The sequence below is a fragment of the Sminthopsis crassicaudata genome, chromosome 2, assembly GCF_048593235.1.
Source record: "Sminthopsis crassicaudata isolate SCR6 chromosome 2, ASM4859323v1, whole genome shotgun sequence".
In the NCBI taxonomy this organism is placed as follows: domain Eukaryota; kingdom Metazoa; phylum Chordata; class Mammalia; order Dasyuromorphia; family Dasyuridae; genus Sminthopsis; species Sminthopsis crassicaudata.
This window is the reverse complement of record NC_133618.1, coordinates 405,158,747-405,171,430: the sequence shown is the minus strand read 5'-3', so window position 1 is coordinate 405,171,430 and position 12,684 is coordinate 405,158,747. Positions and strand designations below refer to the sequence as shown.

At 30.9% G+C, this 12,684-nt stretch overlaps 1 protein-coding gene across 5 annotated transcripts in view; it reads right to left on the bottom strand.

The window, feature by feature from the left end:
• The window catches only part of SGCD (sarcoglycan delta), a 1,341,685-nt gene that overhangs the window by 1,050,248 nt on the left and 278,753 nt on the right, over nucleotides 1–12,684 (bottom strand). For all 5 annotated transcript variants that reach the window (XM_074291900.1, XM_074291902.1, XM_074291901.1 and 2 more), the window contains 2 exons: nucleotides 3,664–3,710; nucleotides 112–208 (listed from right to left, as the gene is read on the bottom strand). The gene's annotated coding sequence lies outside the window, so the exon portion shown is untranslated. The remainder of the gene's footprint in view (nucleotides 1–111; nucleotides 209–3,663; nucleotides 3,711–12,684) is intronic.

The window sequence follows — 12,684 nt, the reverse complement described above, 5'->3', positions numbered from 1 at the left end:
ATTTTGTGAACTGTACAATTACATAAACATTAAACTATTGTATAAAAGTATAAGTGAAAGTACCAACAATACTGAGGCAATGACAACAACAAAACTAAAGCCAGAACTCACAAATGATGAGGCTCTACTTCCAGTTCTATTATTCAGTCATTATAAGCAGGTGAAAGAATTGAGTTACTGAAATAACTCTCTGCTCCAGTTTCTCCATCTGCAGAGTGGGAATGACAAAAAGAGATTTGTTACCTCTTAAGAAAAAAAAAAGAAATGATTAAACTGTACATCAAACAAATTGTTCCTTCTATAACCTTAGGTAAGTTGCTTAAAATTATTTTTATCTTAGCTTCCTCATCTCTCAAATCTTTCTACTGGGAATAGTATGAGGATTAAATGAAATTAAAACTTAGGGAAGCTCTTCAGAAAAATATTAAACAAAAAGAAGCAGGGGAGTCATGTGAACTGATGCAAAATGAAGTAAGTAGAACAAAGAAAACAATGCATATAAATATAAGTGAAAAAAATAACAAAACAATTAAAATTGAATGGGATGAAAACATAAGGAACAAGTTTGATTCCAAAAATGAGATATGGGAATATACTTCTCCCTGAGTTGCTGCAAGGTAAGGGGATAAGGATATAGAATGTTTCACATAATGACAGATATTTTTTACATGATGGTTACTTTTGATGAACTTTTTTCCTCCCTTATTTTTATTATAAAGTATGGTTCTGAGAGGGGAAGGAGAATACATTGGGAAATATCAATTATAAAAAAAATTAATATGTATTTATTTTTAAAGAAGGAAGAACTGGTAAAGAGGTATGTAAGTATACCCCTAGTCCAAAAGCCTTTTAGTATAAAGCTGTCTCCTCATTGATGGAGATTAATGCTTAACCACTATATGAGGGGAAGTTTGGAGCTGGCAAGAATACTGGCTTCTTAAAGTCTCTTCAGGTTCTATAGTCATTTTGGTCATTTCTGGCTTCTTTGAGAGAGAAAATAGAAGATACCAAACTCACTTTATAATTTCTACAAAAAGAAAATAAATAAAATAATTAGGGATATCCTTCCTTTTTATTTTTAAAAATATCAGTACACTTTTAAATGTTTTTAAAGGAAAGATTTGAGGGCATTATAACTAAGGACTTAAAGCAAACCTACTTAATATTAGATATCTGAATGCCTGAGAAGTGCTTAAATATCAAGAGATTTTACTTCTTTCATTGATATAATTTATGATATCCTCATGTGCTCTTTACAGATATTTCATAATTTATTTATTTATGAATATATCCATAATATTTATGAATAAATATGAAATAATTCATTTTTGTGGGTCACTCTTCTAATAATGAACCAAAGAGACTAGTCCTTGCATTAGATCACAGACTTTGTCTGAAAGGATCCTTAAAGCCAGACCATGCTAACTCCCTTATTTTACAGATGAGAAAACTGAAGCATAGAGTGGATAAGTGGTTTATCCAAGAGCATACAGATAGTAAGTGGCAGAGTCAGGATTTCATTTCTGTTCTTTTGATTCTAAATCCATTGCTTGTTCTACCATACTAGGGTAAGGAGAGGGAACATACCATACTCTACAGCTAGCATAGCCTTTAAGAAGCCAAGATTATTAATGCATTAAAATGAAGCTTTGTTATATTTTGGTAGAGGTTAAGTGAGAATACATATGTGAAAACCTTGCCATGCAACTCAAAACCAAATTAGTTACATGGCTTTGATTCCTTTTTTTTTTTTTTTTTTTTTTAATCTCAATGTCCTCATCTATAAAAATAACAGAGCTTTATTAGATAAACTCTAAGGTCCTCTTCAACACCAAAAGTTTATGGTTTAGTGATTTTACTTGATTAAAAAACATCTCAATGATTACCAAACAGATCAAGTGTTAAAGGTCACAGGCAATGAGGAAATCAGGGAGGGACATGATTGCTAGAAGTTATAGTTTCAACTGGCACCAATTTCCATGTTACATGATGCCATGATATTTAATTCATAAATACAATTGACTTTAACATGGGTCTCATAACAAGTAAGCATGGAAAATCAGGATTTGTGGAAAGAAAAATTATTAAAATATATTAATTGGGATATTTTAATGTGTTAGAAGTCTGTACTCTTTTAGTTATATAGGAAAGCAAAGCCATCTTAACTTTGCCACTAATACACAAAAATACTTAAAATTAATATTTATATCTTATTTGTAAAATAGTTAATTTTCCATGATAGCAAAGAATAATTTGAAAATATAGTCTGTTTATATTCCCATAAGAAATTTGCAATTATGCTTTATGCTCTGATTGGAGGAATTTTCACATGAAAATGGTAATTAAGCTTCATAGCTATTGTGAAATATATAGTATCATAGCATGCAATATAAATAAATTCAATCCAACTAGCTTCTTTTATCTAGTAATTACAATATGAAAAGGATCTTCCAGATCATCTGTTTTAAGTCTTTTATTTTGCATTGAAGGAAAGCAAGATGCATTGAGGCTAATATCTTGCTCAGTGTCACACAGGTAGGAAGTAGCAGAGCTAGTATTTAAAAGTATCCCTGCTGACTCCAAATTCAGTATTCTTTCCATAGGATCAATGGATAAAAGAGAAGACTATAAAACAGGCAGAAAGAAAATTCACATTTCTATGCAGAAACTGGCCCCAGCAAAGGCTATTTTCTCATCTGCTTCCTTCATTCCTCTTTCAAAAAAAAATACAGCAGTTTTTCCTGAGCTTGATCATGGGAGAGATCAGTTACGGGGATAAATTATTATTCTCCCTGTCTTCTTACAGCTCATTGAAATTACTATGCACTAGACTGGAATGTCTAGGCTCCACGGTGATGTGGAAATCAGAGTTTCTCAACCATGATTTTAAAGGAGCTTACAAAAGAGAAAAGTAGGAGGTAAGAGAAATGTTAGGACTATGCAGGCCCAAAGTATTGTTCGTCATATATCGTTTGAGAATAATCATATACAACCCTTATAATTATGTGAAAATATAAAGCAAAAATCAAAAAATGACTGCTTTTAAAAAAGCAGAAAATTATAGTTTATTTACCAAATACATTGACATGAGGTGCTGAGGAAACCTCACCATTATAAGCTTACCTAATGTGCCTATATAATGCTTAGAAGAAGCATTAACTAGTTTTTTTAAAAGAGTTTCTTGATTCTATCCTAGTATTTAGTTTACTTGATTTTGCTGATTTTCTTAAAAAGTATAAACTGTGGTACTTTAAGAATATATATTTGCTTAATTTAATACAGGAAAGATTTTTAAAAATTTTCAGATTTTCAATCTGAAAATCAATGACTAAGAATATATATTTTTGAATTCAAATTGTGCTGTGTATATGATTAACTTTCAGACTTGAGTATATTGTTTCAAGAAAAATAGATCTGGGGGGCTATACATTAAATTATACCTAATAGGTTTTGGCAAAAAATTCCCCAAATATAGGTAGCATTTTATTTAATGAAAAAGTTTTCATCTTTGACATAGAATCATGATACTCTTTGTAGAAAACTCTTAATGACTTCCTTCTAAATAAATTCAGAAGTCTTCTAAAAAAAAAAAAATATATATATATATATATATATATATATATATGTATATATATATATATATATATATATAAGTAAGCTTACCTATATCCTACAGGATCTAAGATGCATGGATTCAACATCATTCCCAGCTGAAATGGTAAATAGAAAAAAGAAAATTTTCAGCATAGTATATGTCTAATTACCATAATAAAATGCCATTTAATGCCAGATATTCTACCACAAGACACACAACTCCCTCTGATTTAAGTAGCTAATAAGTTTGCAAGCTTTCTAAATGTAATGCACATAATTAAACAAAGAAAAATAAATCTATGTTAGTAGATTTGGCTGGTTACTATCATTGACGTGATTGTGAGATATCTCCAAAGCAAGACACAAAGGACGTTAATTCTTTTGTACTACATAGGCTGTAAGCCAATATCTTAACTTCATTTTTATTTAGAAGGAAACCTCAAAAGAAGGAGGATTCCCAACAATCCAACTTTCCTGCTGATTCTGTGTAACTCATGTGTATACTCATGTACTACCCAGGGAATTTTCCACTGGGAACTCATTCAACATACCTCTCAATGTTACAAAATCATCACTATGGAACAAGGACTGTCCATATATCCATATATATATATGTGTGTGTGTGTGTGTGTGTGTGTGTGTGTGTGTGTATGTGTGTGTGTGTAAGTTCTAAATAAATAATAAATAAATCCACTTTTTCCTTTTCTATTCTTATCTCCGATTAATATTTATATGGCTTCTTTGACACAATTCATGGTTGACATTATCCTCAAATCTATCTATACCTACCATATGTCTACATTGCTTTTTTTGGTGATCCACAAATTTCATTCTTTGGAGACTATAATTTTATGATTCATAGCTATCTTATATTGTATAAGAATATATTGATGTAAAAAAAAAATTCTAGGCAAAACAAAGAAACTGAAATTTTTTTGAGGGTAAAGTTTAGGATCATTGAAACTGTGCTCCCCAAATCCAACTACTTTCTTTTCTCCTCTCCATCATGAGTCCAATTTACTGGCTATCTACATGCCCATTCAAGAGATACATATATAAATATATTAACAGACTAGCTCAAAATTATATTCAACAATAGATCACATATTAATAGACACATGAATATCTGAAAAGTGCAGAGAATGTAAAATCTCATTGTGTTTTATTATTTAAAAATCTGATTCAATGAATCAAAATAAAGATTTAAAGACTATTGTCCAACAAGGTGTTATCTATAGATATGTTAGGGTTGTACAGAATTCCTTGATAGACAGCTATGTTCAATGAACATCTATAAATTTTAAGCAAAGAGTAAAACAAAAATATGAATACTTTTTAAGTGTTTGCTGCTGTCACAGGAGATAGTCAGCAGAATTTGAATGGCAGAGAGATTGCCTAAATATGATAAAGTTTTCTAGATCTTTCTTATTTATTTATTTATTTATTTTTTTTTTTTTTTGTGAAAACACCAGAGAAGTAGTTCATATGATAACCAACAGTAGTTATGTTATAGATCACCCTTCCTCAAAGGCTTTCTTACAACTCTAGCATTTTATTTAATTAAAAAAATTTTTTTTTCTTTCTGTTTGCATATAACTCTATTACCATACCAAGCCAGGAAACATTACAGAGACTTCTGAATAAAATTCTAAACTACTTCAAATAATTAGATTGACAACAAAATAAATGCTAGACTAGGAAGCAAAAGATTAAAATTCAAGTTCCAGTAGGACCATGTAAAACTTTAGACAAATCACTTATTATCTATAAGACTCCACTAACTGCATCTAAAATTGAAATTCTGATCTATAATGACCATATAATGATCTATAAGATCTCTTTTATTCCTAAGATCCAATAAATCTATAAATTTCCCTCCAGAAAAGGGAAAACAATAGGCATTCAAATAAAATGATACCAATTGATTTATTGGCTTCTTTCTAAATATTGTGTACAGAATGCTACCATTAGTTATGATTTCTGTTTATGGTATATTTATAAAAAATTTCTAAGGAAATATTGAACTTTGATTTAAGTTTATTCATAGATATTGATTGGAAAACTTAACACTTATGTTCTCAAACTACTTTAAAAGCTACCTTTATAAAGTTATTTTCGTAATTAAACTAGCAATCCAGTGATATAGTTATTTTAATACCCCATAGCAAACTTATAGATCTAAAGGCCATGAATTTGAAAGGGTATTTCTATGCAAATTTAAATTATCACAGATGGCATGAAATGTTAAATATGAATAGAAACTGGGTTTAAGAAGAAGTTGTCAATGTGGCTATTTAGAAAATTGAAAAGCAAATATGTATATATTTGTAGATATATATCTAAATATGTACTTGTGCATGTATGTACCTATATATGTGTATTTAAACAGATATATGTGCATGTATATATATATATGTATGTGTATGTTTAACTTTTGTTTAATAAGTAGATTAGTTCTCCACAACACCTACAAAAAAATCAACCTTATCATTTATTCCACATGTGGTGTAAGAGAGAGATAGAGGAAGAAAGAAAGAGAGACAGAGACAGAGAGAGAAGTGAATAAAGAGAAGAAAGAAGAAAGAAGAAAAATCCCTAGTTCTAGTTTACTATATTAGATACTTCAGGGAATTTTCCTTTGGGTGACACCTGGCATATCTTCTCTGATTTTAGTTTTGCTATTGATTTAGATAAATTATATCTCTCCTCTTTAGACTCATGGCTATTAATTGTGCACTCACAAAGACTAAATCAGAGAAGCATGAGCTTTGTCTGGTAGGTTCAACCAAACTGGAAAACCTTTGAATACAGATTGAAAGATTTTGTGTTCAATGACCAGTCTAGCTAAATTGGAAAAAGTTCAGTACTAGAATGTTGTTCACCAAATAATGAATTTTGACCACAAAAACTCATAAAAATTCTTTATAGTCTTTAAGTCTATAAAGCCTGTAAAGGTATGAATTTGAGGTGAAGGGTGACCAGTGAATTATTAAAGGCATTATGGTCCTAAAGATGAAAACATTAAAAATATATAGTAAAAAAGAGAAAAAGGAAAGGAGAAAACCTCAAACTATATTAAAAAGTGGTAGTCATAGAAATAACACAATTAGATTTTTTTTTTAATCTGGAAAGATTGGTATAGAGCCTTGTAGATATTAGTCTTGAGTCAAAATCTTATGCCATATGTCATAATAAAGTCTAAATGGATGTTACATTTATATTAAAAATCATAGAATAAAAAAGAAGCAGATTATATATCTTTAATAACTATGACTAAAGGTGAGAGACTTTTAAAAAAAAATAGATTTAAAAATTTGTTTAACTCCAAAGTCCTTTACTAGGATATCTAAGAGAAATTTCCTTTGATTTTCTTAATCTAATTTTATTTTCATTTCCACATTGTATCTCTCCTTCCTGCCCTTCCCCTACACATTGAAGAGTGAAATAAAATGCCCATTATGCATTTAAAAATCATAAAAATATTTCTGTATTAACTATATTCTAGGGGCAAGGAGAAGCAAAAATAAAGGGGAAAAATATCCTTCAACCTGCAATCTGATTCCATTCAATCTGATTCCATTCGTTCTCTAACCAGAGGTGGATAGCATTTTACATCATAAGTCCTTTGGAATTGTAGTAAATCATTGTATTGATCAGTAATTAAGTCTTTCACAGATAATTATTTTTATAATATTTCTATTATTCTGTAGATAATTCTGTTTCTGCTCACTTTATTTTGTATCAGTACATATAAATATTCTTAGGTTTTTCTGAAACTATCTCCTTCATCATTTCTCACATCAAAATAATGTGCCATCACATTCATATACAACCTGTTCAGCCATCTTCCAACTGATGAGCCTCCCCTCAGTTTCCAATACTTTGCTATCACAAAGAAATGTTATAAATATTTGTGAACTTATAACTCCTTACTTTTTTATTGGATCTCTTTTCAGAAAAACAGACTTATTACTGTTAATGCTTATGCCCAGTTTTAAAGTGCTTTGGGAATAAATCCAATTTGTTCTCCAAATTGCTTAGACTAGTCCACAATTCTACTGAGAGCACTTTAATTTTCTTACTTTTCCACGTCTTTGAGTAATTGTCATTTTCCTTTTCTGTCACCTTAGCCAATCTAATGGAAATGATGTGGTATCTCATAGATGTTTTAATGTGATTTTTTTTAATTCTTAGTGATATATGATTTTATATGACAGTTCTTCCCTCTCTGAACACTGTCTATTCACATCCTTTGACCATTAATCAATGGGAGAATAGCTCCTATTTTATGTTTGGTTTAGTTCTCCATATATTTAAAAAAATGAGAATTTCAGCAGCAAAACTTACTACAAAAATGTTTTCCCAATTTTTTGCTTTACTTCTAATGTTGGATGCATTGGTTTTGTTTGTGCAAAAAACCCTATGAATGAATATTCCAAATCATTAATAAGAGAAATGCAAATTAAAACAACCCTGAAATTTTCATCTCAAACCCTACAAATGGGCAGAGATGAAATTATTGGAGAAATGGCATAACATAATTTATTATTAATAAAGGTATGAATTAGTACAATCATTTTGAGATAACTTTAAAATTTGCCAAGTAAAAGTCTATTTCTTTTATCTAAGAGATTTTGTTAGAAGGTATAAATCTCAAAGAAGTCATTGATAAGAAAGTCTGCATAGACAATCCATTCATATTTATTTTATATTTATTTTCATTTATATCAGCAATTTTTATGAAATCAAATAATTGGAAACAAAGTAGATGTCCATCAGTTCAGAAATAGCTAAACAAATTTTGGTGAATGAACATAAGAAAAAATTACTATGCTATAAGAAATAACCAATAAGAGATAGAGCCAAAAAGGCAAAGTAAAGGCAGGAACTTGCCCAACATTTCCCCCAAACTGCTCCAAATTCCTTTAAACAATAACTCTAAACAAATTTTAGAACATCATAACATCCAAAAAGACAAAGTAAAACATTTTCCAGCTGAAGGTAACTTGGAAGGTCATCGTAAAAGGTGTATAACACCAAGGTCCATCTTGCAGTGCTGTGCAATTCATACTAGAACTGCCCTGGCCCTGACCTCATGCCATTAAAGCAGGAATAGGTCTAGAGACCTCTGAATCACTATCAGCAATAGTCTAGACCTCTTAGCCAGTGAATAAATATGATTCTGAAATAAGAGATATGAAAAGAAATACACATAGACTTATTTTTTGAATTGTTTTCTTCAGAGATGTGTGTCTGTGTATGTGTAAAACATTTAGTAGTAGCAGTAGTAGTAGTAGTAGTAGTAGTAATAATAATAATAATAGTAGTATATGGAATGGCTTTCTGGGAAAGAGAAAGAGCTGGGGCAAGATTTGTTCATCTTAAAAAATAAACAATATTACTAATAAGTGTTTTAAAATTATATAATAATGATGATTTTATTAGCTGAATAATTGAGTATACAATATTTACTTAGAGGAGGACAATGGAACCAAGATGGCAAAGTGAAGTCGGCATTTTTACTTAGTTCTCCCAAAACATTCTCCACAACAACTTTAAAAATGCACCATATAGAATTCTAAGTGGGAAAAACAACAACAAAAAAATTTCAAGGAGTGATTTTTTTTCTAGCCCAGCCCAACTTCAGAAAACAGTAAGAGAGGTTTACAGACACTGGGGTGAGAGAATGCCAGAAGAGCAATGTGATAGAAAGAGTACCTGCTGTGGGCTGTGGTGGTATTGGCACCAGAAGCAGCCTAGCATACAAGGATAGTAAGGGGTCTAAACATCTGATCAGAAAAAAAGACCCCAGCAGAAACTTTTAGTAGCACTGAGAGCAAAACCAGATGCCATCTGACAGCTCTATCATTCATTATCCAATTCTTGGTTGCCTTTCCAGGGCAGAGAATTGTGGTCACAGTTATAAGGGAACCAGGGTTCCTACCAAGATAAGGACCATAATGCACACTAGGAGAGGAAATCAGACATTTCCCTGGGTCACACTACTTTGAAAGCACTGAAAACTTACTGAGCTATGAAGCAGCAAAAAAACATAAAAAATACAATCTCATAGCAAACTTATTCCACCCCATCCCCATTATAGATGTGAGCAGAGTCAAACTAAAATAAAATCTAAACTCAAAACATATATTTGGAGGCAGGGGAGGAGCATAAAAAGTTGCTATGGTAAAAGAAAAGCTCAAAGTACAAACTCTGAAGACAATGAATTGAAAACATCTACAAATAAAGCCTTGAAATGTAAATTGGACACAAATTCAACAAGATTTCCCAGAAGAACTAAAGAAAAGTATTGTACAATGTGTCATTGTATTGCTGATACTAGCTAAGTCATTCACAGCTGTTCATCATACAAAACTGTTTCTACTGTATAAAATGTTCTTGTTCTGCTCATATCACTTTTTTTTCAATTCCTCTAAGTTTTGCTAGGTTTCTGAAACCATTCCCTTCAACATGTCTTATGGCACAATTATTCCATCGCAATCATATACCACAACTTGAGCAGTCATTCCCCAGTTAATGGGCATCCCTTCAATTTCTAGTGCTTCACCATCACACATATACACAAAAAGAGCTTCTATAAAACCCTTGTACAAATAAATGTTTTTTTCATTTATTAAAAATATCTTTGGGACACAGACATACTAGTGATATTGTTTGAATAAGTTTTCACAGTTATATAGCCCTTTGCATATAGTTCTAAATTGCTCTCCAGAATGGGGTACCTCTAATTTTTAGGAAGCTTCCCCATCCACACAGATATTGAACTTAAATCTGTCCTTTCTTAAAGTTCTGTCCATTATTCCTAGTTTTTTTTCTTTTTTTTCTCCACCCCATGGAGCCAAGCAGAAAAGATCAGATCCCTCTTTCAGACAGACCTTCAAATATTTATAAAGCATTTTTGATAATCCTCCTGATATTTTTCCCTATGGCTAAAAACACCTAGCTTCTCTGACCAATCCTCATAAGACAAATATTCAGGAAGACCTTCTCTGAATATGCTCCAGCTTAACAGTTTATCTTATTAAAAAAAAATTCAAGCAGAAGCAAATATAATACTATTGATATCTTCTGATATTAGGAACAAGACATTCATTGCCACCATCTCTCCCCCTCAAAAATATTAGGGGATGGGGAGAAGTGAGGCTTCATCTTTTCAGTCTATTCTCTTTTTCAGATGATAGCTAAATGCATAGCTCACTTTACAAATGTAGAGTTTTCCTTTTTCTGCTCAACTATAAGGCTTTACATTAATCCAATATATGGATTACAGGGCAATGTGTCTTCAACTAAAAGACAAACAAACACTAACACAACAAAACAAACAAACAAACAAACAAACAAACAAACAAACAAACAAAAACGATAACATGGATAAATCTCTCTGAGCACAGATTCCTGGTATATTCCATTAGAGATCTCCTGCTCAAATGATATCAAATCAATTAATGATTACTTTTAAACTTTGGCTATTCAAGCAGTTTTAAAATCACATGGTTATACTATGGTTTTGCTTATATTTTCATCTTTTACATAAGAATCTCATGCCATATCTGGTTAGTGCTTGAATAAGTATAAATGGAACATGTGCAAAATTAATTCATAGGCTATGTCACTTAAAGTAATTTTAAAAATCAAATTTGTATGCTGCAATTTTGATAAAAATTAGATAATTTGCTAAAAATAATAATAAGTTCTATTGTTTGTAATTATAATTAAAGGTATAGATTCACTAAGAAATGAAAGAAATTATGTTAAAAGTCCCCCCCCCAGGCTGAGGTTAAGTGACTTGCCCAGGGTCACACAACTAGGAAGTGTTAAGTGTCTGATATCAAATTTGAGCTCGGGTCCTCCTGAATTCAAAGCTGGTGCTCTATCCACTGTGCCACCTAGCTGCCCCCTAAAAGTTTTTACTATATCTATGTTTGAAAAATAATTTAAATAAACATGAAATAAAATAATTGAAGTAGTAACTAAAATGAAGAGTTTTTGATTAATAAAAAGTAATTATAAGTAATTTTAAATATCAAATTTGCAATAAAAAAGAAATTATAAGTTAGGGCATGAAAGGCAAGACAATTCCACTACTATTTGCAATGAATATAATGAATATAAGCAATGAATTTGAGAACTTTCAAGAAAAGGATGAATATTCATAAATAATAATAATATCTAAATTGACAAAATAAGAAATAGTCTAAATTTTTCAATCTCAGAAAGAAGACTCAGAAAACAATAATTGGTATTTATATATGCTATATTAGAAGTTTTAATGAGTTAACAACTTTACCCTGTATAATGTTTTAGGGTTTACAAAAGTGCTTTACATACACACATAGACATACACACATGCAAATATCTGTATTCATATAAATGAGAGTAGGTGAAGGAGAGATAGAGAATGTTTATAATCTTATTTGATCTTAGCAAAAATGTTATAAGGACAATATATATGTATATGTATTTCCATCTCTTTTATTTTTCTCAATTAATTAAAAAAAAAACTTTTAATTGTTTTTAAAATTTTGAGTTTCAAATTTTCTCCTTCTATTCCTGCCTTCCACCTCATTGAGAAGGCAAGCAATCTGATAAAATATACATATACTTCATACAAAATATATTTCCATTTTAGGCATATTGCAAAAGAAAACAACAACAACAAAAAAGAAATTATAATTTTTTCCCCCCTGAGGCTGGGGTTAAGTGACTTGCCCAGGGTCACACAGCTAGGAAGTGTTAAGTGTCTGAGACCAGATCTGAACTGGGGTCCTCCTGAATTCTATCTCTATCCACTGCGCCACCTAGCCTCCCCCAAAAAGTGAAATTTAAAAAGAATGCTTTGATTTTTTTTCCAACACTCCCAGTTCTTTCTCTGGAGGTGAATAGCATTTTTCAGCATAAGTCCTTTGGAATGTCTTGGATTATTGTATTGCTGAGCATGACTAAATCATTCATAGGCAATCATCATACATGTTTGCTCTTATTGTGTACACTGTTCCCTTGGATTTCTCACTTCCCTCTGCATCAGTTTATGTCAGTATTCCAGTTTTTTTCTGAAACTTTCCTGTTCGT